Below are 27,851 nucleotides of genomic sequence, written 5' to 3'. Positions count from 1 at the left end.
GGAAAGTTCTGGTTGAAATTTTTCAACACTATAATTGGAATGCAGTCAGGGCCAGTTGCTTTACTGGAATCAAGGTTCTCACGCACAGATATTTGTATATTGCATGGTGTATTGTCTGTTATAAGAGGAAATACAGGGAGTTGATGGCCTTCGTCGCATAGGGTAGAATAAGCTGCAAAGCTCTTAGCAAAAATTTTGCCTTGTCTGATGCTGACGAGATGTGCTCAGGTCCATTGATGATGATTGGGATAGAACGCACGTTAAATTTCAGGATCCTTTTTGTATTTGCCAAAACTGGTGAGAACCAAGCCACTGCTAAGCGACTTTGAATTTAACGGACAGTGGTTGCTGGCAATCCTGAAATCAGCTTTCGTCTCAGAGCATCTATTACATTGACAGCTATGGAAAAAGTGATGTCTGTGCACGATGGCAGCAGAATACTCTGGATAGAACCATGGCTGTTAGGTTTTGTGGGAATTTTTTCGATGGTATGAATCGGCCTGTGCCTACAATACACCGTCGGTCAGGTTTGAAACTATAGAGGACACATAATTTTTAAACATGGAATGCAGATATAGATCACATATAAATGTACGGAAGCTATCCCAGTCAGCCGTAGAGTATCAATATATTGTTCGGTGGAGAGGTACCTCTGAAGGCTTATTACATTTCATTCTTATCTTAGCTAATACAACCGAGTTGTCGAAAGATCCCAGAGGAGACCCAGACGGAACATGAACATAGCTCAGGGGAAGTTGAAAATCGTGATAATGTGAAAAATCTCCAGAGTAAAACTCTCCTGAAATTAATGTAAAATCTCGTGACTCCGTAGCTTGTCAATAGATTCATGTATGCGGCTGTACTTTTAGGAAAAAAGAAAACTTTAGTATCGCACACACGTCCACGTCAGTTTATACAGCCATCGCAAAATTGAAGGAAGAGATGCATTAAAAATGATGACGACTATGTTTACATTTTCGGAGCACAAACAGTCATTCGTTTTAATAGTTTTACTACCTGATAACAATAATTTCTGGATGTTCAAGTATTGTATATGAGATGGTAAATAAGAGTTTATCTTAGTACGGTATTTTACATTTAATCGATTATTATAAGCCTTTGTTATCGTTTTGTAACGGTCTCTTTGCAAATCGAAAATGTATAATCCAATCATCTACTTCACACAATTTGAATAAAACATAAAACAAGCGACAAAATGTTCATTCTTGTTTTGAGTAATTGACTAGGCAGTTTTCCTTTTTGAGGATAGATTTGAGTTCATCCAAGTACGATTTTTTATAGTTTCATCAGCGCATGTCTAAGAAGATCATTGTTATGCTTTCTTCTAGTGATGGCTGATCACACGGGAGAATGTATAATTAAAGTATTCAAGTAAAAGTTTACGGAAGCGGCAATATTCCCATTATTATGGTTTTGAATTATTCAAGAGATGCATTTCGTATGCAAGTAAGTTTTATCAAACAGATTGTGATAATGACATCTTAATTAGAAGACACGTTTAAAAATATTGTTGCATTTATATATATATATATATATATATATATATATATATATATATATATCTTATATTCTTTTAAATATGCACCGTAACACCCGCACGCACATATGTGAGTATATTTCCGAAAAGTTAACAACCATATTTGTTTCACACAAGAAGAACAACACATACATTACCTTCATAGTCAACACCATGCCCAATGCAAGATTCGTTCGGGAATCCATTGACGTCTCTTTGCACGTTCATGGTTTAGGTTACTGTTTTAAAGTCTCACGTCGTGAATATCTAGTGCAGATAAATAAATAAAAAATACTTAATTAATGCATAAATAAAATCGTTGTGACAATGCAATTTCCAACATACTTTGATTAATTTAATGGAATAAAGCACTAAATGAATTACATTTAAAACGCTTTACGGTATGTTATATATATATATATATATATATATATATATATATATATATATATATATATATATACATACATATATATGATAACTTAACTTCATTTAATCAAAAGGATTAATATATAAAATTAATTTTATGCGTACACATTAGGTATTTACTGCAACATTGCTCAATATTTTGGTAGAGCTAGGTAGTAACTTATAAAAATATATATATGGCAATTAAGCTTACAAGAATATTTCGCGTTTCTATTCATGTTAAAATTTTTAAGGTTTATGCGAAGAGCTGTGGGTATCTCGTTTTTATAAAAGCACATTTTCTTGACATTTTAGCAAGCCAATCAGCTTCCTAGTTTTCCAAGGCGACCCTTTGTATCAGCCAAAGGGCAGGCACTTACAGCACAAAGGCGTGGGAAACCTTACATTCAACCTCTTCTGTGTGTTTTAGTGTATTTAGTGTATATAGATATCTAGTGAGCTTACCTATTTTAAACCTAGGTGTAGTTACATGTGATTTTGTCTATATATTAAAATAGTGTGCTACTTTATATATAATACAGTTTATATATAATATAGTTTATATATAGATAGATATATGACTACTTAATTAATTACATAAATTTATATTCGAAAGTATAATTATATGCGAACAGTTCAAGTATTTAGTTGCATGCTTTTCTTTCGTAGTAGATTCAATTTGAAAAAAATGGTGACAAAGTGACGTGTATTTTATTGCATGAATTGAATAACAACATTAAATGTGTGTTGACTCGCGCAATTATGTTCATTTCCTATCTTGTTTTGTGTGTGCTTTTTATGGAATTGGAAATTTATTTAATATCTAAGGTGTAGTATCCTATATTGCAATGCAAGATTACTGGGTAAAATTTGATTTTTTTTCGGCAAAATAGGGAGTTTATGTTTAATGTTTGAAATATAGATATGTGAGTTTTGGGGATGTGTTCGCATACTACGAATCTCGATTTGTGGTTTCGCAGATTTTAGTAAAAAATATAGTTTTCGTATCCTTTCTGTTTACCAGTTTCTTTTATATTGAATATAGTGCTATGTTATCGTTGGTGGTAATTTATTTTAAAATCTATTTTGATTTTAGCTGTGTATATGATTTTTAATCTTTTATCTTACAAATAGCGAGTCCTTATGTGAGCTTCTAAGCCATTCAGGTATTACAGTAAACATGCATACGGTAGCCATTAATGTAATAGTGTTGCAATCGTTATTAGTAGAAATTTATTAATATGCAATTATTTAAAGGACTGCACAACAATTACGTTTTCACGTTAGACTTGAAGACGAATCTGAGTCACAACGACGGGCAGGTCTAAGAAACTGGCTTAGTTTATGGAATCCAAATTTATTGTTAGATATCGATGTATGATTAAAGGATGAGTGCAGATATTAATCGTAAATTAAAAGTGACTAAATATCTATTTTTGCATATTATATTTTCCGATCAAAAAAAAGTGGCACGTTCTGATTAGGGGGGGGTATTGAATTTAAATACGGCTGAAATATGTATGCACATATGTAACCAATAATGTGTGTATAATTGTATAATAAACATATGATCTAACAGCCCTGCCTACCTTTTATCACTCAGTAACACTGATTTCAGTGGATCTATATTTGAGGAAACAATATATATATATATATATATATATATATATATATATATATATATATATATCTATACCATTTATCACTCCTTAATAGTAATTTAATTCTGATTTCAGTGGATCTATATTTAAAGACAAATATATGTTGTGTGATTGTGTGCGCGTGTGATTGTGTGTGGGTGTGTGTGTAAAAGATGGCAGTAAATTCGTTTTCGAACATTGTCATTACTTCAGGTAGCACAAACAAAAGAAAAAAAAAAGAAAAGATAAAAAGAAACACTAAAATATTCAGTGATGGGCCGCAGGAAGATGGCTATTAAGCCCTGGCAAACGCCGGCATAATTTGGCACACATTATGCAGACATGTGCGCCTGTAGCAGCACGTTCTTGATGGTCACTTCTATGTATAATCAAATGCCGCTTGAAACCACCTGTTGTTTTGTACGTGCCCCCGCAGTTGACACAGATTAGCTCTGGCAACTCAAGACTGCTTCGTGGCCCACTGCGCCGAGTATTACTCTGGTGGCTCATCAACCCAGCTCAGCTCAGACATAATCTTCTGCACACCTCACATATATTCTATATATAAATAGATACATACAGAGGGAAGGAGAGAGTAAGGGAGACAGAGAGAGAGAGAGAATACACGGAAAACATGTAGCAGTCCTGCTAGTGATTATTGATGTTTTCTGTTGTAAATATAAATATCCTGAAAATGCTAACGATGTTAATCTTCTTAAAAGAGATATAAAATAAAGTGTATGGCAGTTCCTTTCTTGTATCAGAAATAAAGCGGAATAGAGATGTTGCTGCCTTCAATTAAATTCTACATAATACAAATGTGTCTATATTATAAGATTACGTCACCGAGGTAACGAATACATTCTCACACTGTTAAAATTTATATCCTAAATTACATGTTCTTCGAAGGAAACATGCGCGCGTATACACATTGACACACACACATACACACAAATACACACACACACACACACACACACATATATATATATATATATATATATATATATATATATATATATATATATATATATATATATATACAAGTTCTCATTTTGTTTTTGGAAGATAATCGTACAGATTGGATTTTGGTAATAGAGGTTCTTCGTGTTGTAAATCGGCTTACATCCAAAAGAGGCAGCCTGTCATTCTATTTAATACAAGGATCAAAAACAAGGATTACTCTTTTCTATCATTTCATCATGTATCCAATTTGTCTTTGTGCTGCTTATCACGTTGGAATAACTTATCCAAACTATTTCTCTACAAGCGATGCACTAAAAGTCACTTCAATTTTCAAAAACACGAAAAATTATTTTTACATATCTGTCCATAAAAAGTAGATACAATATCTCCTTAGAGAACATAATAATAATGCCCCTGACCTAATTTCCATAGTAGTAGAGCAACGAAACTTAGCACAGTTATTAGTCTTTCTCTACATAGGAATCGCTCAGAATTATGTAATTCTCCCCTCATTTGATGCAGCTATGAAGACCGTTTTTGTAGAACACCCCAGGTTTGACTTCCAATCACCACATGACTTCAGAAATCAAGGCTGCATCATTTGGGAAAATTTGAAAAACAACTTCAGGACTAGGAAGAGGTTAAAATCAGAGGGTGCTATTTCCGGAGAGTAGATATGATTGGGAAGGATTTCAGAACCACACGCCCGTGCTTTTGATCTGGCGACATGTCAGTTGTGGCTGGAGCGTTATCCTGCAGGAGGAGGGTACTTTGCTGATGTTGCTCCGCCTCCTGTATTTTGAAAGCTTCCCGTAATTTCCTCAAAAGTGAAGGATAATAGACTTTTGTAATTGTGGTACCTTTTGCCAGAAAATCTGTCATCACTAATCTGTGGTTGTCCCAGAAGAGTGTAAGCATGACCTTGTCAGCGGAGGGCTGCACCCTTGCATTCTTTGGAGGTGGTGAGCCCAAGTGCTTCCACTGCATCGACTGGTTTGGTATCTGGATCATAGTGATGGCCCCAGGTTTAATCCTGTGTAATCAGTCTTTTGAAAAACTTTGATTCATCTTCTTAACACATCTCCGAATTCATCCTCGAGGACTCTACGCGTTCTCGCTTCTGGAATGGTGTGAGCAAGCTGGGAATCCATCTGGCAGACGCCTTATGCATATGTAAATGGTCATGAATGATAGCTTCCACAGACCCTGTACTACTCTTGACATCTTTGGCTATTTGTCGAATAGTAATGCGCCGAGAGTGAATCTCTTGGCAAAGTCTTCCTTTCCAGGGCAATTGCTCTTGACATATCGACGGCTTCGATAAGGTATGGCATCAGGGCCTACTTCACAAGATTTCTAGATCCGGTATAACTGGAAATGTTTTCTCAATCATTAAACCATTTCTCTCCGATAGGTTCATAAGAGTAGTGGTTGATGGGCAGAAATCAGAGACCCACAGTATTAATATTGGAGTCCATCTGGGAGCAATCCTGGACAAAACTCTCCTCCTGATCTACATAAATGATCTCCCAAAACACATACTTACATCATTCCTTGACATCTATGCTGATGAAACAACCATCTATGGCAACACATCAAAGGCGGTAAATGACAAAGTTCTCTCTGATTCTCTCTTCTCTGATCTTGAGCGCGGGGTACAAGGAAGAGGTGGCTGGCCACTTTTAATGCATTCAAAACCAAGCTTCTATCTTTACATCATGCGCGCTCTCATCCCATCTGGCATCAATTGAAATGGATGGATCTCGACTTGGGGAGGCTCCATGTTTTTACAAGCTTCTGGGTGTGACCTTTACTCCTGATGAAATGGAACAAGTATATCAGGTGCGTGGTCAAGGACGCTGGGAAAATGGTGGGATCCTTCTACAGCTCCAGAAGATATCTGATGCATTTCTCTACATGCATAAAAACCAAGTACGTCCAAGGATGGAGTACTGCAATCACATCTTCCTTGACAGTGTACAAAAAAGACTTCGTGGTTTAGTGGGGGATGTCCCTTTCTCTTCCTTGAAACCTCTCTCCAACAGAAGAAACGTTGCGGCCTGTCTTTGTTTTATCATTATTTCCATGGCAAGTGCTCGTCTGAGCTCCAATCTCTCGCCCCCCTCGCCAATCTTTCATGAGAAACTCCAGTCTTGCTAAAACTACTGTCAATATTTTCCCCACTCTTTATTTGTGCCTAAATCCAAACGTAGATTCTGTGAGCAGAACTTCTTTCTCAAATGTGCATGAATGTGTAACTCTCTTCCGTTTTCCTGTTTCCCACCTGACTACAACTTGGATGTCTTCAAGTCCAACATGAACACATACCTGATAAACTGGCCTCTTAATAAATACAATCTATCAAATACAATCTATCAAATACAATCTATCAAATACAATCTATCAAATCTACAATACTAATGATTACTACAATACTATCTCATTGATTACTGTACACGCAATAACGTTTCCCTGAGTGGCCTCCGAGCCTTGATAACAGGTGACCCCCATGAAAAATTAAAAATATGGCAGCCTCAACTTATCAATGACAGAAAGGGAGGGCGAAAATGTCTGGGAGCTGCTGCAAAACACTTCCGGCACTGTTTTAATTCACGATGCCATCGTTAAACAAGGTTATATGTTGAGGCATTATCACCATGAATTTCTTTCATTTCATCAAAAGTCCCCTGTGGTGTGAGTCCTATTAAATAAAAAAACCGTATACCTGCGCGACATTCAACAGGCTCCATTTTACACCTGACTTCATTCAATTTTCTGTAAAATACAAACCACAACTGTAATTTGCCACATAACCCTTTAATCTATAGATCATTGCACATGCAAAATCTTAGCCAGATCAGACACCTGGATCTGTGTAAGGATTCACCTGGCACGCTTCCAGGTGTCTGATCTAGCTGAAATTTGGCACGACCCTCGTATATATATATATATATATATATATATATATATATATATATATATATATATATATATATATATATATATATATATATATAAGATGGACATATGTACAAGCGTTGCCCGGTGGCAGTATATCCTTCAACACGTGAAAAAAAATTAATTTAATTGCTGCCCACCCAGCGAAGTAGCAGACACTCTTGCACGTACCAAAAATGAATGTACCGCTGCGAAGTGTCAACGCATTTTATATAAAATCATTTATATATATATATATATATATATATATATATATATATATATATATATATATATATATATATTTGAGTGTGTGTATATGTGTGTTTGTGTGCATGCATGTGTGTGTTGGTTTTAATGTCTTCTTTTCTTTTTGCTACCTACTGAATGCATTTAAGTTTATAATCAAATTACGCTTTCCTAAACGACTATATTTTTCTTGATCTTTCAAATCGTTTTACATCGTTATATCCATTGTATGAGAATTATTTCTGTAATCGTGTTCTTTAATTTTACAAAGCTGTGTGTATGGAATTAATATATCTGCAATGATGTTTTTTTACTAATTTCGAATAGTTGATTGCTACTATGAAATAGACTTGTATTATATTGTCTTGATGCTTTCGACTATCTTTAGCTTACTCCTGGCATCCTAGTTTTTTGTAATTATTTACACGTAAAATTGTGTGTCACTTTTTCCGTTTGCTTGTAAAAATCATAGGGTAATCTTCAATAAATTAGCTAATTATTTGTGTCCGGGTTTATTTAGGAAAAATATACTTACCAAGCTCACGGAGCTCTAGAACCGATACTTATTCGGTAGTACGTAACCTATTTGTTAAATCGATTCATTGCTCGGGGTATATATTATAAAAGAGTAGTCGCAGTTTTTAAGCGTTTACTATGTGACCATAAAACTGTCCAAAAGATTCGACCAGGCTAACTTCCAATTCCGACTTGATAACCCAAAATTGAACAAGCATTTAAATTTGGTGTTAAATATTTTTATTTGCATATATCTATTCTGTTCTACAAAACAAAAACAAATCAATAAAACACCAAACGAAACACCAGAAACAAATGTTGGAAACACTAAAGTATGGAAATATTACACTATTTTATAACAGTGGTGTTTTGCATTAAATGACACTCCAAAATAAATATATCATAAAACAACACGTAAAACAAATAAGATGAATACACGCCGGTTCGCACAGGTTTCAAAAATTAATATTTTTATATAAAAAAATAATTCTACTTATAAATGTTTATATTGAAATGCATTGTGTGAAATAACTGAAAAGAATTAAATCCGCCCATGCAAATAAACCATATACTACTAATTTCGCATGTATCCATTTTTCATTTAGGTGTTTGCTTTAGAAGTATTTCAAACACCATGCGAATTCACGATGATGATTTTGCACTGTTACTGTATTTTGTCGCTTAGATTAGAATACGACCGAGTTCAAATCAGTGCGTCTGCGCTCTTATGAGACATGCAAATAATAAATTATTTAAGTAAATTACCTATTTATCCTCTCGCCGAACTCGATACTTGAATATACCTTGGGGAACTAATCAGACAAGTTGCTCATACTAAAGATCTTTCATATTAATAATATATTTTCTGACTCGTCTAAAGATTTCGATTTCTATGCTTCCCAATACCCCTCTATCTCTCTCACTGCACGCACATAAACATGCACAACCACATCCACAGGAACACACGGAGACATTATATATGAAGTGCGTTCGAAGGGAAGGGCCATGCAGTATTTATGTGGGAACGCCGCGGACTCGAGCCAATGAATAAAAAAAATAATGAAAGCATTGATAGAGGTTAAATAATGTTCAATGATAATAAATTTGTTGACAAACATGTGTCACGTAAGACGGTAACCGTCCTAGATACCGCATATTTTCGGGATAAATTACTTCGACAAAGAACAATGAAAAGCGTGTACAATAAGTCACACGGCTGGTTAGTCGCCGGAATGTATATATATATATATATATATATATATATATATATATATATATATATATATATATATGCATAGGGGGGGGTCAATTCCGGACAGCGCCTATTCCGTACCGAAGAAACAATAACATATTTTTATATTAATTTTGGTATTGGTCTGCCGTGACTCATAAGAGAAATAAGAATTAATTAACTTTAAAAGAAAAAATATATAATATAATACGAAAAAATCCTAAGAAAATTTCCAAATTTTTCAATAATATTTACGTCATCAAGAATAATCTGAACAACTTCTGGGCTTTTGGAGTATATATTTTTGCCATTTATTTGTATACGCGTTCTAGTTGGATTTTATTACATCGTATCCCATAGATAAATTTATTCGTGTGGATTAAGTACGAAAGATAATTAGATAAGTATCTCGTATAATTTTATTAATAAGGAAATTATGAAGTAGATAACTTTTTCATATTCCGACACTTAATTTTGTTTTTTAGAAAAACAATGTATATATATATATATATATATATATATATATATATATATATATATATATATATATATATATGCACGTAGCTGCATACATAGGTGTGTGTCACATATGGGTACACACCTACACGTACATATATATATATATATATATATATATATATATATATATATATATACATATATGCATAATTAGTAAAAAAAGGAGAAAGAGTGCTCAATACGTTAGTAGAAAGATATATGTATTTTTTTACCAGCCACTCTATTTCCTATCCTTGATTTTCTTTTTTATCCCTTTCACTCTCCTGGCTTTTAATATTCATATATAAAACAATATTTTGCCTTTTCATTTAACTTAAATAATCTAATGATATGGACGGATAAAATCTATCACATTTATCGAAACAACTTGGCATGAATTATATCAATACACTAGAGGTTGGAATAACAATAATAATTATATATATATATATATATATATATATATATATATATATATATATATATTGAGTTTATTACAAACACTATTTCGAATGTTCAACATAATATTTTCGTAATGTCTGTGATATTAACCATATTTTATTAAGGTTGTTCTTAACTTTTGTTTTTCTGTACGTCACGCTTTAAAGAATATAAATACACGTTGTGAATGTAAATATATATATATATATATATATATATATATGACAAAAATTTATATTCAAAAATCCATGATGTTGACCATCTTATAATGTATTGCTTTACATTTGTAGATTTATACAATTCTTGAAAATATCTGTTTCGTAGCGCAAAATCAGTCACTTAATTATTATGCAATTAATGGATCTATTGCCCTTGACTCATGAGAAAAAAATAGCAACAATCAATCCGTCAAAAGGAATTGTAATGTAATTTGACATTGTGAAAATCCGAAAATTTGTAGAGAAGCTTCAGTTATCTTTATATTTTTCCATTATGTCATATTGAATTTTATCAAACAAATCAGTAAACTCAACTAGTTCCTTTTTTACACGTGACAAGGATGATTATATACACACACACGCGCACGCACACACATACACGCACACACACAGCCTCATATGTATATATATATATATATATATATATATATATGTATATATATATACATATGAGTCAGACTCATATGTATATATATATATGATGAAAATAATGGAAATAGTATTCCGACAAAATAGAGAAAATAAAAAAGGAACAAACCGTATTATGTGTTCACCAACGTTTCGTCTTTATTTCGAAATAAAGACGAAACGTTGGTGAACACATAATAGGTTTGTTCCTTTTTTATTTTCTCTCTCTCTCTCTCTCTCTCTCTATATATATATATATATATATATATATATATATATATATATATTTAAATTAAAAATTACTTTGAGAATTACTCCATGGATGTCGGCCTTTTGGATTATTTTGACCATCTTCCAATTACGTGATTTCCTTGGATTTGACCTGTGCGAATGGGAATTTAATTAACTTTCTTGGATTTATATTTTTGGAATTTACCGTAATTGGATAATGTACCTTTCACCAGACTATCCATTCACCTGAAATCATATTTTTCCTCGCCATATTCGTTCTGCTTCACTTTTTGATATCAACTATGATCTTTGACTTACTTGCAGTTTCATCAAATACTATTGTATGCAAAATCCGATCCCGCATTTTGCTAATTCCTATCCTTCGAAACTCCGTGGATTAAGGAATATCCACTTATCTAGTCTTTCCTTTTAAAATTGAATATGTTTTTAACTCATTTCAAAGTGTTTTTTAACATGTTTTATTAACTGTTTGCTCGTATATATATATATATATATATATATATATATATATATATATATATATATATACCTACGTTCTGCTTAGAAGGAATGTATTCTACGAAACTCTGCGCATTAAGGACTATCCACGTATTAAGCGTTTCCTTTTTCAGATTAAATATGGTTTAACTCTTTTTTCAAACTTTAGTTAACATATTTTATTAACTATTTGCTCTTATATATATATATATATTTATATATATATATATATATTTTTTTTTATAAAGTAATAGGGTTCGTGTGTTTCTGTCTGTGTGTACAGCTTTCCATCATCAACGAAATATAAAGGAGGTAAGAGGGTAGATCTCTCCTGGTAGAGAAACATTAGAACCCATTTTAGGATGTTTCTGTTATAGGAGACATAAGAATCTTTGCCTAATTTCTTTATATACTATTCTACAAACAACCCCCATATCGAATGACTTATGCTCATTTGCATATCACATTATATTAAATCTCTTTAACTAATTACCTCGACCTTATTACATATTGGAAATATTCTAATCATTTCAACTGTACTATTTACAAAATATATTTAACATTTAATTATTTAATATATTTTCATTTAATTTTATATTCGATTTATTTCACTTTACGTATATTATCAAAACAATTCATTGGCGAGCAAAGCTTTATGTTTTGGGATTGTATTGAAAATGTAATGGAAATTTCAATTTCGTTCCGTTTTAATCTTTTATATTTTACTTGCCAATATAATTGAAAGAATACAATTCAACTATCGTAATTTTATATAAATAAACAAAAACAAATATTTTAAAATAAAACTTTATTAAAAAATAAATAATTTTATTTTTAAATGAAAAAAATCAATTTAGTAAAATAATTGTATTAAACACCCCCAGCCTTGTCAGCAAACCTGTAAACCTATAAAAGTTAACATTTCGAATGTAAACAGTGATTTTTCGATTTTGTTAGCGCTTGCCGCAATTAAAGACAATTAAAACGGAACTAACTTTATTTCCATTCTATTTTTAAACAACTCCCAAAACATTACGCTCTCTTCCAGTTATAGCCAATTTTTTTTTAATTAAATAAAACAGGTCAAAATAAACAGATAAGCGCATTTTCTTTTACATTTTTCTTACAACCATTGTCATTTAACCAACTGCAGGATATCGTTACTTTTGTGGGGTTGTTTTGAAAATGGCACGGAGATTATAATTTCGTTCCAATTTAATCTTTCTGGTCGAGCCTATTTCGAAAGCCTGTTTATCATAGATTTGAACTACAAATAATTTATTACATTTTGATTATTACTATCTTAAGACTTAAAGCTTATATTTATTTCATTTTTCTATTTATATATTGAATTAGTTATTTCCAGTCTTATTTAAACTTAGTGCTTTCTTTAAACCGGGTGAACCTTTTATAAAAATATGAGTTTAACGTAAAGAACACGAACAAGGTTTTATTCAACTGAATTTCTTCCAGTTTACTAACAAAATATATAAATTTAAAAGAGATATAAATAATAAAATAAAAAGGTTATGTAATTTAAAAGAAATACACGTACTCACAAAAGCAGAACTTTTTTTACACATTTTTTTCTTTAAAACCATAACAATGAGACTAACAATTACCTAGATCTTAGTAATTATTTGTTTTAATAGAACTGTTTTAATTGTACTGTTTACTTAGTTAACCTAAGTTGGTATTACATTTATTTTACATTTACTTTTTTTTTAATTATTACTTTTAGACTGTGACGTTTACACCCGGAAGTAATGAGTCACACGTAGGTCGCTTTTATTCATTCCTTTTGGTCAAGATCAAAGTGTAGTATCTGTTCTTCAGATGCTGCACTTCATTTTCTTGTTCTCTTTCGGTGGAGGAGAAATCCTTCACGACTGAGACAATTTTTATTTTTGTACCTTTTCTCCACGTTAAAAACGACCCTGGTGTCTAACTCTGTCCCGTGGGGAGGCATAGTAAATAGGTACAATATAATTGTTTATAATTGTACTATTCAGAAATATTATTTATAGTTCGTCCATTTCAGTTAGTATACATTTCCTTTACGCTTAATTAATTTACAATCATTAATATCGTTAAACAATTCCGTTTAAAACCGAAATTATGCCACCCAAACGAAGTAGAAACGAAAGTGAGGAAGAAAGAATGGAAAGATTGGAAGCTAATAGACTAAGAGTTGCTGCAATTCGCTCCAATGAAAACAATTCAGATAGAGAAAGACGTCTAGAACTTAACAGGATACGTCAAAGAGAAAGGAGAGCAAGACTGTCAGATTTGGAAAGAGAAACCCAACGTGAAGCTGACAGAACTAGACATGCTGTAAGGCGGTTAAATTCATCACAAGATGAAATTCAAGAAAGGCAAATATATGCACTGGAAAGAGAAGCAATATTACGATCGAATGAATTATATGAGGTAAGTAGACGTACACAAGGTCAGTTGAGAGTGGCTCAACGACATCAGAATGAATCGGAAACCCAACGAAGCTTTCGCCTATACCAAGGGCAACAACGAGAGGCTGCATGGAGAGAGAGTATGACTTTGCCCCAGCAATTGACCGAAAACGAGGCAGCTAGACAACGAATGACTGCTTTGAGACACCATGAAATAGAACACTGCAATAGAAAAGGATTGCTCTACAACAAAAATGACTCTCTCACTACAGCTGATATAGGAAAAATGGACAAAGTATGTCAACATTGCTCAGCTGTAAAATTTAAAGGAGAAACCCCTGGTTGTTGTTGTTCTTCTGGCAAAGTTGTGCTTGATAGCTTTCCACCACTGCCTCAGTTGCTTCAAGATTTGCTCTCCGGCAATGGTCCCATCTCTAAAGATTTTCTGCAAAATCTACGCAGTTATAACAATTGTTTTGCAATGACATCATTTGGTCACAAAATTGCGACAGTACATGGGTGGAATCCTTCTTTTAGAATTCGAGGCCAGGTTTGCCACCAGATTGGGAGTCTTTTACCACCTGAAGATGAAACAGCAAAGTTTATTCAAGTCTACTTCTTGGATAGTCTGGAAGAGGAACTACATAATCGGGGACGTGACAGTAGACTCAATAGAGACATTCTCCAAAGTCTGACTGAATTTTTACATGAGAACAACAGCTTTATTTGTCAGCTGAAAACAACAAAGGAGAGGATTGAAGAAGAACACTTGGTAGAACATAAAGTTGTCATAAGGGAAGACCGAAGGCCGCAAGAAGAGCATCCACGGCGATTCAATGCTCCAACAACAACGTATGAGATTGGAATATTAATGGAGAATGAACCAACAGCTAACCGGGATATTGTCTTGCGTTTTAGAAATGATACATTAAAATGGATCTCCGAACTACATCCCCTCTACGATACTTTAATGTACCCGTTAATGTACCCCTATGGTTCTCCATCTTACAACATCTACATGAAGGCATCCAATGGGCGAAAAGTTACCCAACAGCAATTTTATTCGTACCATTTAATGACTCGGCCTGGAAACTATTTTCTCTGGTACCGAAGGCTATTTCAACAATGGCTGGTGGATGTGTACTGCAAGATTGAAACAGAACGTTTACAGTTCCTGAGGCGTGAGCAACAGACCCTGAGAGCTGACAATTATAGCAACTTGAGAGATTCAATTCTTAGGGAGGATGGGAATCCAGAACAGTTTGGTCAACGAGTTGTACTTCCGGCAACTTATACAGGAGACCCTCGATACATGTTTGAGCGTCAAAGTGATGCCATGGCATATGTTCGGCGAATGGGCCGAGCCGACCTCTTCATCACGTTCACAACAAATCCAAAGTGGACAGAAATTACAGAAAATTGTCTTCAAGGGCAAGACCCTCAGGATCGTCCAGATATTGTTGCCAGGGTTTTCAGGCAGAAGCTAAAAAAGTTACTTGAATTTATTAAAAAGGGAGGATTTGGCAGGTTGAGGGCTTTTCTTGTACAGTATTGAATATCAAAAAAGAGGACTGCCGCATGCACACATCCTCACCTGGCAGGCCCCAGAGGACAAACTTCTACCAGAAAAAATGGATCTCTGCATATCTGCAGAGATCCCTGACAAAGAGGAAGATTCTGATCTTCATGCTAAAGTGATGGCACATATGGTGCATGGACCTTGTGGACCATATAATCCAAATTGTCCATGTATGATTGACAACAAATGTTCCAAAAAATACCCAAAAGAACTTCTTCAGTGTACCAAGCAAGGCCAAGACTCTTACCCCAAGTACAGGCGAAGAAAACCAGAAGATGGAGGCCAGACTGGTACAATAAGGATGAAGAGAAATGGTCGGTATGTTAATCAAGAAATAACAAACCAGTGGATTGTTCCGTACAACAAGGTCCTCCTTCAGCAGTTCAACGCTCACATTAACGTAGAAATTTGCAGCTCGATCCAAAGCATCAAATATGTCCTCAAATACGTGAATAAAGGATGTGATCAAGCAGTGTTTGAACTACAAAGAACTGATGGAGCAGCTAACCAACAAGGCCAAGTACAAAGTCACATTGTGGATGAGATCCAGCAGTTCCAGAATGCAAGGTATGTCGGCAGTTCAGAGGCAGCCTGGAGGATATTGGAACATCCCATCCATGAACATTTCCCCCCAATTGTACAACTTTCTGTTCATCTTGAAAATGGGCAGCGTGTCATGTTCTCAGCTGATACTGCTCTGGAACGAGCCCAAGGTCCACCGCCTGCCACAACTTTGACAGCATTTTTTCAACTCTGCCATGAGGATGACTTTGCAAGGGGTCTCAAATACGTAGAAGTCCCTGAGTTTTACACTTGGAACAAATCGACAAAGAAATGGATGAGAAGAATGCGTGGGGTACAAGTTGAAGGTACTGAAAATGATGATGTATGGAAGGCACCATGCATTGGGAGAATCTACACGATTAGTCCAAAAGCAGGGGAGCGTTATTTCTTACGCCTGTTGCTCAATGAGGTTGCTGGTCCAACTTCATTTCAAAATTTGCGAGCATACAATGGTCAGGTGTTTGAAACATACAGAGCAGCGTGCCTTGCTCGAGGCCTTCTAGAAAATGACCATCACTTGCATCAAGCAGTAGGAGAGGCAAGTGCCACTCAATCACCTTCAAATTTGCGAAGCCTATTTGTGATAATTTTAACAGCCTGTGAGCCAAGAAATCCTCTTGAGATCTGGATGGCTTTTCGTGATGTAATATCTGAAGACATTCTTCACAGATACAGGCAAGAAGTTAACAATCCAGAAGCAGATATTAATGAGGACATCTACAATAAAACTCTTTGTCTAATTGAAGAAAAAGTTCTCCTTATGTGCGGTCAACCATTGGCAAGCTATGGATTACCTGCACCAATGCAAGGGAGAGATGAAAGACTCGCGAGAGAGTATCAACGTGAAGTTACTTATAATCTTGAAGAACTTCCCTACAAGCAGAAAATATGCAAGAAAAACTGACCGATTCTCAAAGAGAAGTTTACAATTCATTCATGGCAATGTTGGAAGCACAAGGTGAAATGAACAAAAACATGATGTTTCTTGATGCTCCAGGTGGTACGGGCAAGACTTTTGTAATCAATTTGATCCTTGCAAAGATTAGATCCATGAGAAAGATTGTGCTTGCAACAGTATTCAGTGGCATTGCTGCTACTCTACTACAAGGTGGCCGCACTCTTCACAGCACCTTTAAAGTACCCTTGGATACTCATCGAATGGATCAGCCAGTTTGCAAAATTACTGGTAACTCAGCCTTGGCAAATGTAATTAGAGACACCTCTGCAATCATTGTAGACGAAGCCCCAATGACGCACAAGAGTGCTTATGAAGCAATTGACCGAACACTGCAAGACATCACAGGAAACAAGAATCCCATGGGTGGCATTCCAACCTTATTTTGCGGTGATTTCCGTCAAATCCTCCCAGTGGTTAAAAATGGCACAAGGGCTAACATTGTCAATGCAAGTTTGAAACAATCCTATCTCTGGAGGCACGTCATAGTGAAGAGACTGCCTACTAATATGAGAGCCTATATCTCTGATAACACAGCTGCAGCAGACTTCTCAAAATTGCTTCTCCAAATCGGCAATGGTCAGTTTCCTATCACTTCTTCACCTGACACAATTAAGATTCCAACTGCGCTTGGTAAATGTGTCGGTAATCAGAAGCAACTGAAAGACAAAGTGTACCCAGACCTGCAAAACAATGGAAAATCACCGGATTGGCTTGCTGAGAGGGCTATTATTTCGCCATTAAACAGCAATGTGAATCATTTGAACAATTCAATAATGGATGAATTTCCAGGAGACACAAAGCAATACAAGTCAGTTGATTCGGCTACTAATGAATATGAAGCTGTTCACTACCCTGTGGAGTTTTTAAACTCTTTGGAGATATCTGGAATGCCTCCACACATTTTAAATCTCAAAATTGGATCGCCAATCATGATTCTTCGATCCTTGGAACCGCCAAAAACAACAAACGGAACCAGATGTGTTATCACCAGATTGCACACCAATGTACTTGAGGCCACCATTTCATGTGGTCCCTACAAAGGCGAAACCGTTCTACTGCCAAGGATCCCCTTAGTTCCATCGGACTCAGTACTTCCATTTAAATTCCGGAGACTCCAATTTCCTGTGAAGGTGTGTTTTGCAATGAGCATAAACAAAAGTCAAGGTCAGACATTTAACACCATTGGCGTAGACTTGACATCAGACTGCTTCAGTCACGGTATGTTCTACGTCTCCATCAGCCGGACAGGAAGTTCAGAAAAACTCTACATTCTGGCTCCAAATCAAAGCAGCAGAAATGTAGTTTACCCTGAGGCTCTTTAGTGAAAAGTTCGAGAAATGGATATGAGGAAAAACTGACATGATCTGATTGTGGTAAGTTTTTAGTATTGAATGTGCAAGATAAAATTTAAGCAAGAGTTGAAAATGACTGCAATGAAAAATTTACTATGTAACATCAAGTAACCTTCCTTTTTGATGAAAATGTTTTGTGAAGTTCCTGATTGAATTTCAGTCACTACAAGAGGTAGTTAAAATGTTAATCACCTTATGCAATCGTTGCTCTTACAACATCAACTTACTGGAAAGGTGCCCACAGATTTTGCTACCCGAGTGCGCAACAAAGCTCCGTGCGAAGCACGGGTATCTTTGCTAGTATATATATAATCATTCTATTAATGTGACAAAAGTGTTCATTGTAATTCAAAAGAAAAAAACTCGGGTAAACATATCGTCAAAAAAGGAAAATTTGCCAAAAAACAAAGGCAAAAAAACATACTTTAAAGACGTGCTGCGTTTGGGCAGTAATTCCAATATTCAATTTCAATGTGTTTACTTGATTATGTAGTGTAAAATCAGCATCAGCTTTACTAATCACATTTGTTGTTTACAATATTTCTCATTTCACTAATATTTCAATTTTAATTAATGTTATACACATTTTTTAGTAGAATTATACACGTCGATAATATTATTATAATAGGGAATATTGATATAACTTGATCACACATGTCAAAAATTACGAACTGTATTAATAACTATAATAAGAGTGTAAAGTTTTAAATATCTATAATTTTATAAACCCGTTGTTCTTGTTTTTATTCGGTTTATTCGGGATGGGATTGTAAACGTAAATATCAAAATATAATTCTAGGTAACAGTGAAAAACAAAGGAAAACCAACAATTGTATGTGTTTAACACCAGACACAAATATAACCGCGGTTTTCTCTCATATTTTTTTTTTTCATTATTTGCAACAGTTACTTGAAGGAAATAATTTATGATATCGTAAACAGTTAGTTTCAAGAAATAAAAGGTGAATGCCTACATGCGTTCATCTTCTGACTTCACAAATGTATGCCCACATAGAATATGAGTCAGTAGATTATATAGAAAAATAAACCACATTTATTTTGATTATTGTGTTTTCCGACATACCAACATGCTTCACTTTAATAAACAAAAAAGATTTGTTTTTACAAATTTTTTATATAATTTACAATTTTAAATTTGTGTTTTCTTTTACAAGGTTTCCACCACATATCAAGTTCCGGAAGCTACTCAGGGATAAGGGTTATTGTAAGTACAGTACGTTAGTGTGGATATTTATAGTGTCTACTAAAGGGGGCGATTCGTCAAGAATTTGTTTACGTTGGACTTAAAGACATCCAAGTTGTAGTCAGGAGGGAAGCAGGCAGACAGAACAAAGTTCCACAGGCGTGCAGTTCTGAGAAAGAAGCTTTGTTCATGGAATCTACGTTTTGATTTAGGCATAGATAAAGAGCGGGGAAAGTTTTAGAGAGTAGATTCAGCTTTAATGTTTTATTTTAGTGCATATGTGTCGTTTTATTTTTTTTTTTAAGTTCATTATAGTAAGTTCGGATTTACGCTTGTTGTTTTTTTTTATATAGAAAAGTATATATTCAGAGATTTTTGTTTCCTATTTCTGTTTTACAATACATTATATATTTGCGATTGATTTAATGCCGACCGAAGTATTTTATGCTTCTAGTTTGTAATTTTATAAATATAAGTCAATATTGTAAATCTATTGAGTAAGGCAAAGAAAAAGTTTAATTTTGTGTATTTTATAATCTTGTTTTAATTTTAATTATTTAATTTCAAATTTTCATTTATGTTATATCCTGATCTCGTATATTATTCTATCTAGTTGAGATTGACATCAAACTATTGATACTAATGTTTATTTCACTTAAGGTTACGGTATGATACAATCTGTACTACGATAGCATTGGAAATAAGACTATACATATATATATATATATATATATATATATATATATATATATATATATATATATATATATATATTAGCAAAAGTACGCGCTGTTGACTGGCTTCACAAACAGCCTACAGAAAAAAGGACTCTGATTTACTAAAGTATGATGGGTTATGAAAAGGAAGGGTTGTAAAGAGAGAGTTTCGAATTTGGGGGTATCAAAACCAAATCAAACTATGATGAAAGTAAAAATAAAATAGATAAACCATAATTTATTATACCATACCTGTTCACACTGAAACACTTATCACTATATTCTGTGGATTTATATGAAAGAAAAAACCTTGTTAAACTTTGTGGCATATTCCCATTCTATGGAGCTCAGGCGCGAACGAACACGTCATATTTTGTTATAAAATATTTCTTCAAACTGAAACGTAATTATCAATTTATATTTATGCAGATAGATATGAAAAGTCTTTATTAAATTTTGTGCCTATTTCAATTCTATGGAGGCCAGGCGCGAACGCAAACTCCACAATTTTATTATACCATATCTATTTAAGTTGAAACATACTTATCAAAGTATTCTTATGTACATCTACATCAAAAACACATGTAAACGTTGTTTTTTTTATTTTTAACTTTTTTATTCCCATACTTTGTGGACCAGGCGCGTACGCAGACCCCACAATTTTAATGAATCATCATTATGTCATATCAAAGATACCCATTCCTGTGTCTCGATACATCTTTCATCATTATAGGTTATCAGGTTTCTATAATAGTCAACCATATAGGAGCCTATTCATGACCAGACGCACACACACACGTTCAGCTTTATATATATATATATATATATATATATATATATATATATATAGAGAGAGAGAGAGAGAGAGAGAGAGAGAGAGAGATGTGTTGTTTTCGTAAAATGTTTTTCAATTATATTTCTTTTTAATGCAAAACAACTCTACCAGCACATCGTAATTTCGGTGCATTTTTTACTGATCCGTGTCGTTCCGCAAGAAGAAACAATTTAATTATATCTATAGTGTTTCTTTCCGTGCATAGAAAAATCCATAACAATATCACGTGCAAGAAGCAAAAACTTCAGAAAGACTCAGCATCGTGTGTTTATGCTACGTTGTTTCGTGTTATATTAACTTTTTCTATAGTCCAATTTGCTCTTTGGCCAGTTCTCCGCATTTGCTCCATTTTTTAACCCATTATATTCACTCCGTGCCCTGCTAGAACGGCGAACTCCTCAGTCTAACAGAGTTATTCCTTCTCGTTAAGCATTATGACATCCAGTCTATTTGCTTAAATGAGTTTATCTGTTTATATATCCCATATATATCCCATGCTCATAGAATTCTGTGACATCTGCTATCGGTTTTTGCTTATAGCCTTTGACTGAGAGTTCTAAATGCAGTTAGTCGTCTGTAGAATTCTACATGAATGAGTCTATTTTTATATTCTTTTGGAGCGTACAGTCCATTATTATTAGTTTAGTGTTTTACCTCTCTCTCGGGAAAGTCCGCATTCACTGTTTTCCTGTGTCTAGTCGATACTTGCATTGTGTGATTTGTTCTAATCGAGTTATCTTGTGATATTATTAGTATCAACTCAGGAGTTTATAAGCAGGTTAATGTCAAAGACTTCATTTTGAGAACAGCTTTATTATTATTATTATTATTATTATTATTATTATTATTATTATTATTATTATTATTATTATTATTATTTGTAGCAGTATAGATGTGTCATCATTAAAGTTATCGAAAGACGTACTGGTAATTTTATTTTAATATTTCGATTATATATTACAAAGCCTAATGAAAGGAGTATCTTAGATCATCTGCATGGTACATTGTTGTTTGTTCTTTCTTTATATATATTAATATGTTAGCCATAAAAATAATAACCAAGAGTAAAACAGGAAAACGAAAAAAAGGAGTATCAATCATATCACAAAAAATCAAGAACAATTTCAGATGGTGTATAATATTTCATTATATTTTTTTTAATTCTTGTCGATGACGATTCATAATTAATTTATTAATTTTTTGCGAACTGTTATTCTCATCTTCATTGTTGATCTTTTTTTGCACCAAATTTTCTATCTTCCGATCTATGTGAGACAAAATATTGGGGCGTATGTTCTGACAATGCTAAGGAGGCAATGTTACAACTACATGGTTCCGTTCGTAATTATAATGAATTAAACTGTGTTTAATTTTAATCCTTGTCAACATGGTCATAGATATTTTTTCTTTACAGAAGTAAAATATCTTCCCCCCATTGTTTTTACTCAAAAAGTCGACGAGCTGTGAGGACGGTTGTTATACTATATTAACTAGCGCCCTTTTGTGTTCCAATATTTACTTTCTTACATAGAAATCATTATTTACAACGCATGTTTGGCAGTCATAGACGATTCTCGTGTATAGATAACCGAAGCGAGCTTTGCAATATGAGTCAATCCAAGCTTAAAGCTCTTTAAAAATAGAAAAAAGAGAAGGACAAAAAATAACCATTTCAACACAAGCTACCAGCATTTTCAATGCATTTTATGTGGAATTTGATATCTGGTACTGACGCATAATCTTTATAAAATCGCATGTTTGTAAACGTATCACATCGCCAATATCTATAACAGAGCAATGCAGTTACTGTCATAACTACATTTCCAAATAAAAATATGAGGTAATAGCTTTGCTACGCTCCTGGATTTGCAATTTACTTTTGATAAACTTAATCTTACTGCGAAGTGCTCTTGCTTTCTGTTTCTTCAAATAAGATTTATCAGATAATTTAGGTTATAAATAATCGACGTGTATAGCAATCAAATACTAAAACAGATCTATCTAAAAAGAAAATTAAAGAGACGAATTTTGATTTAAACGTCGATCGAAAAGATTGAAACATTGTGGTAAAACTCTCCTAATATACGGATATTCAAGGAATTGGTTTTATATTATATTTGAATAACAGGCTCTAAAATGTTGTGTAATATAGTTATTGTGAATATTTCCGTGTAAATATTGAACATGTATAATGCAGTTAATCGTTCGGAAATTAGAAAATATTGTGTTATTCTTCAATTTAAATATTCAAAATGGTATTTTTACGCGGTAAGTAAATTTGATAGCATTGTTGTCTAGTTTTTTTCCGTCCTCTTGAAGTTTACAAAATATTTGTATGTCTCACACGTTGATCGGTTAAAGATCGGTTCTAATACTAAAACATTACTATATGTTTTCTAAAGAGTTTAAGGTATCTTAAACAGAAAAGAATGCGTCAATCAAAGATTATAATACATTGATTTATGCCTTACGCATCGCAAGTTTTTGTCAGGTTTTCGATCAGTGCGTTTATTTATGTTCAAATATGAGTGCGAATGACGGTTGTTTGAACTCGCACTAAAGAATCGAGAAAAATGCTTCAATTTCTTTTAGCATCAATTTGATAATACATTAATACATGACAATTAATACATATATTAAAACATGACAATTAATACATATATTAATACATGACAAATAAACATCCAAATCGCATAATAATATACACAGGATATATAACAATACAATAATCAGGTATACATTAAGTCACTTTAAATTTATTGACATTTTCAAAGGAACTGTTTAGCTTTTCATCATTAAAATGATAATATTTTTTACCAGTTCCTTGACGTTCAATTTATATTTATAGATGAGGTTTTTGGGTCTTCTGACGTCGTTCATTGTACATTAAACATTTCTGGATTCAAACAATATAAACTTCGTTCATATCAAGGCCAGCGATTTTGGATTGCGTTGTGTTTAACGCACAAAAAGCATGTTTTTCTATATTATAGTGCGGCATTAGTAAGGAATCCAAAGGCCCGATTGTTCTCTACTCGAGGTGTAGTCGTTGGCAGTTTCTAACCCATTTTCTTCATAATGGTTATTAATATTTAATTATATATCTGAATTTTTGATATGAGGATCTTTTAGCCGTATTATTTGTATCCGGTGTGACGATTTTGTAAAATTAATGTAGTTTTTAAGAAAGATATATTTTGTCACAAATTGACCAAAGTGTGTCTATTTTTTCATATATATCTATATATCTATAAAAACAGAGATGTGTGTGCCACAGACGATTTCTGATTGGTTAATCCAATAATCACATCTCCTAAAAAAGTATAGTTCTTACGCTCTTAACTTTACCATAAAATATTTTGGTCTTATTTATTGTCCATCTTGGAAGGGTTTAATTTTTTTCTAACTTGCCATTTACAAATTACAAAAATACGAAACTTCACAATCCAACCTCCGACTCAACGTCCGCCATTCACAAAACAAGAAAGCAAACGCTGGACAGATTATTAGTACTACTACTACTACTACAAACAATACAGCACGAAAACACGCGCACACACGCACACACACTCACGCCCACTACCGTCCTTGGCTACGTCACGTTGTTATGGCAACACGATAAATACACAATAAATTTGATTTTCTTCATTTCTACGCAAATATTACGCAAATATAAACCATATAGAATATCTGTATGAATATAATTACACGTAATAGTTAAATAAAGATGATCATCGTATAAGAGAACCGAAAAAGAAACTAATAGGGAATTTGTATAAAGATGTATTTTCTTTTTAAATAAATAGAAAAAAGGGGTGTTGATAAGACTATCGATACTTATACAGTTTAGTGACGACATTAAACAATGGAAATATTGAAAAAAAAATTTATTATACGTAACTGTTATAGACTGAAGTTCTCCGAAATAAAAAATTTCACTTCATTTGATCAAGTAGTTTTTTTTTTTTACAGCGAAAAACAATGATTTATCACGGCTACGTCAACGTGGCCATTTTGGAAATATACCTAGCAGAATACCTCCATTTTAGGCCAAATTTCGCAATCTAGCCTTTTTTTTCTCGCCATATTGAGATGCGCACAACACATCTGCAATTTTTTTACGTTTTTTTTTCTTTTTTTTTTTAAATCTGCAATTTTTTGCGTTTTTTTTTAAAATAAGAATACTATTGAATATGCAAAGAAATTGAAGAATGCAAAGAATTGTAGAATTTTTATACGAGATTATTTTCGAAACATGCTCAGTTGGACACGCATGGATAACTTCGAAACTTCGTTTATTTACTTCTGTTACAAATTAGAAAAAAAAACACCCCAAAAATGGCATCTGTCTTCGCAAAAAAAAAAATCTCATTCTGGTGGGGGGAAAAAAGGGCTAGATTGGCCTAAAATGGAGGTATTCTGCTATGTACGGCAGTTACCTGCCCTTGGGGAATTTCTGGGCCTGCAATAACATTTCCAAAATGGCCACGTTGACGTAGCCGTGATAAATCATTGTTTTTCGCTGTAAAAAAAAAACTACTTGATCAAATGAAGTGAAATTTTTTTTCGGAGAACTTCAGTCTATAACAGTTACGTACAATAAAATTTTTACCAATATTCCCATTTTTTAATGTCGTCACTAAACTGTATAAGTACCAGACTATCAATATACACAAAAAAATATAGATTTATTTTTGGGTAAAGTTCCCCCGGGTTTTCCTTTCACTTCAGTAAATAATGGTATTTTGTTATATATATGGCGTACTATTATCCTTAAATATATGATGTTTATGTTTATATATATGTATAAGTGATAGTGTCTGTGTGTGTCTGTGCGTCTGTGTGCATTTCCCTACGCTAAAACTGTCAATTTTAAGCCTACAGATTCGAAATTTGATATACAGGGTACTGAGATTTGGGATAATCGATGTGATAGGTTTTCGACATAAATTTGGCGATTAAGTGGTCAATATTCAACAATTAGACCTTTGAGAACTCTACCAAACTCCTCCTACAATTTAAGGTCTGAAGACGTGATATTTTATATATAGATTCCTTGGACATGGATCTAACTTATTAACTTTACTTGATCCCTAAACAATAAATGTTAAGAGGTCATAATAGGGGTCAAAGTTTAAAAAAATTGACCGTTTGTTTTTTTCCTCAGCATACACTTCAAAACACCTGGGCAACGCCGGGCACCGATTGCTAGTATATATATACATATATATATATATATATATATATATACATATATATATATATGAATATATATATTTATACGCATACACACACACACACACATATATATATATATATATATATATATATATATATATATATATATATATACTAGCAGGCGTACCCGTCGTTGAATGGGTTCAAAAACAGCATCCAGAAAATGGAATGTGATTGATGAAAGTATGATAGGGTATGAAAAGGAGGGTGTTGTAAAGCGATATGTTTGGAAACTCTAAAATTTTACCCTAAGAAAAATATGATGAAAGTAAAGATAATTTTCGCGAAAATATATTTTTTTCTATCAACTTTGTTTCCATTCGTAGCCAAAAGTGGCCAGGAAAATTATGTTTCCTTACAAATAGAAAATTATATATATATATATATATATATATATATATATATATATATATATATATATATAGAGAGAGAGAGAGAGAGAGAGAGAGAGAGAGAGAGATACAAGAAATAAATGTTACCATAGTCAATAAAAGTTACTTTTATGGTAGAAAAGTCCATTTGTTTGTATTTTTAAGTAGCTTGAAAAATTTTTTTTTTTTTTAAATTCACGAACCGGTTTGAAAAAAAAATCCAAATGGCAGCAACTTTGAAGTGGAGAGCCCCGTTTTAAATTTGAAGGAGGGGCACCTGATCATTCTGTGTTAACAATTTAAGAGAATTCCATCAACGGTCAGTAAAATCACCAAACTGAAACCGGGTGTTCTTACTTTAGTAATGAAGTCAGTATATTTCTTTTTGCAAACCCCATATCACATATGTTACACTGCCAATTGTGTTCCAATATACATTTTTCACATACATTCTTTGCCTGTCAGCTATATTTGCGCGGAATTTTTTCTCGCTTCATCTCCCGATTCATCTGCTAAGTGATAACAATTATATCTTTCCTTGATCCTTTGCAAGATTTTTACGCCAATAGTTTTCTTTTATTTACAACTCGCTCTTTGAAATCTTTGACTAAACAAGTTAGCATAACTTTTTTCGAGTCTTATGATTTATTATATTTTCATTGTTTATTTTTTTTTTACTTTTAACTAATTTTAGAGAATGTAAGTTAATCTAACCCTCTGATAAATCCCGACACTATTTTCTCTACTAATTCTAAGCCCTTGATTTTGTAAGTAAATTTCGGCTTATCGTTCGAGACAATTACAGTTGATACCTTACACAACAGCGCAAAACATTATGCATTCCACAG

The sequence above is a fragment of the Euprymna scolopes genome, chromosome 25, assembly GCF_053919585.1.
Source record: "Euprymna scolopes isolate OS-2025 chromosome 25, ASM5391958v1, whole genome shotgun sequence".
Lineage (NCBI taxonomy): Eukaryota > Metazoa > Mollusca > Cephalopoda > Sepiida > Sepiolidae > Euprymna > Euprymna scolopes.
Note: the sequence above shows the minus strand (reverse complement) of the source record.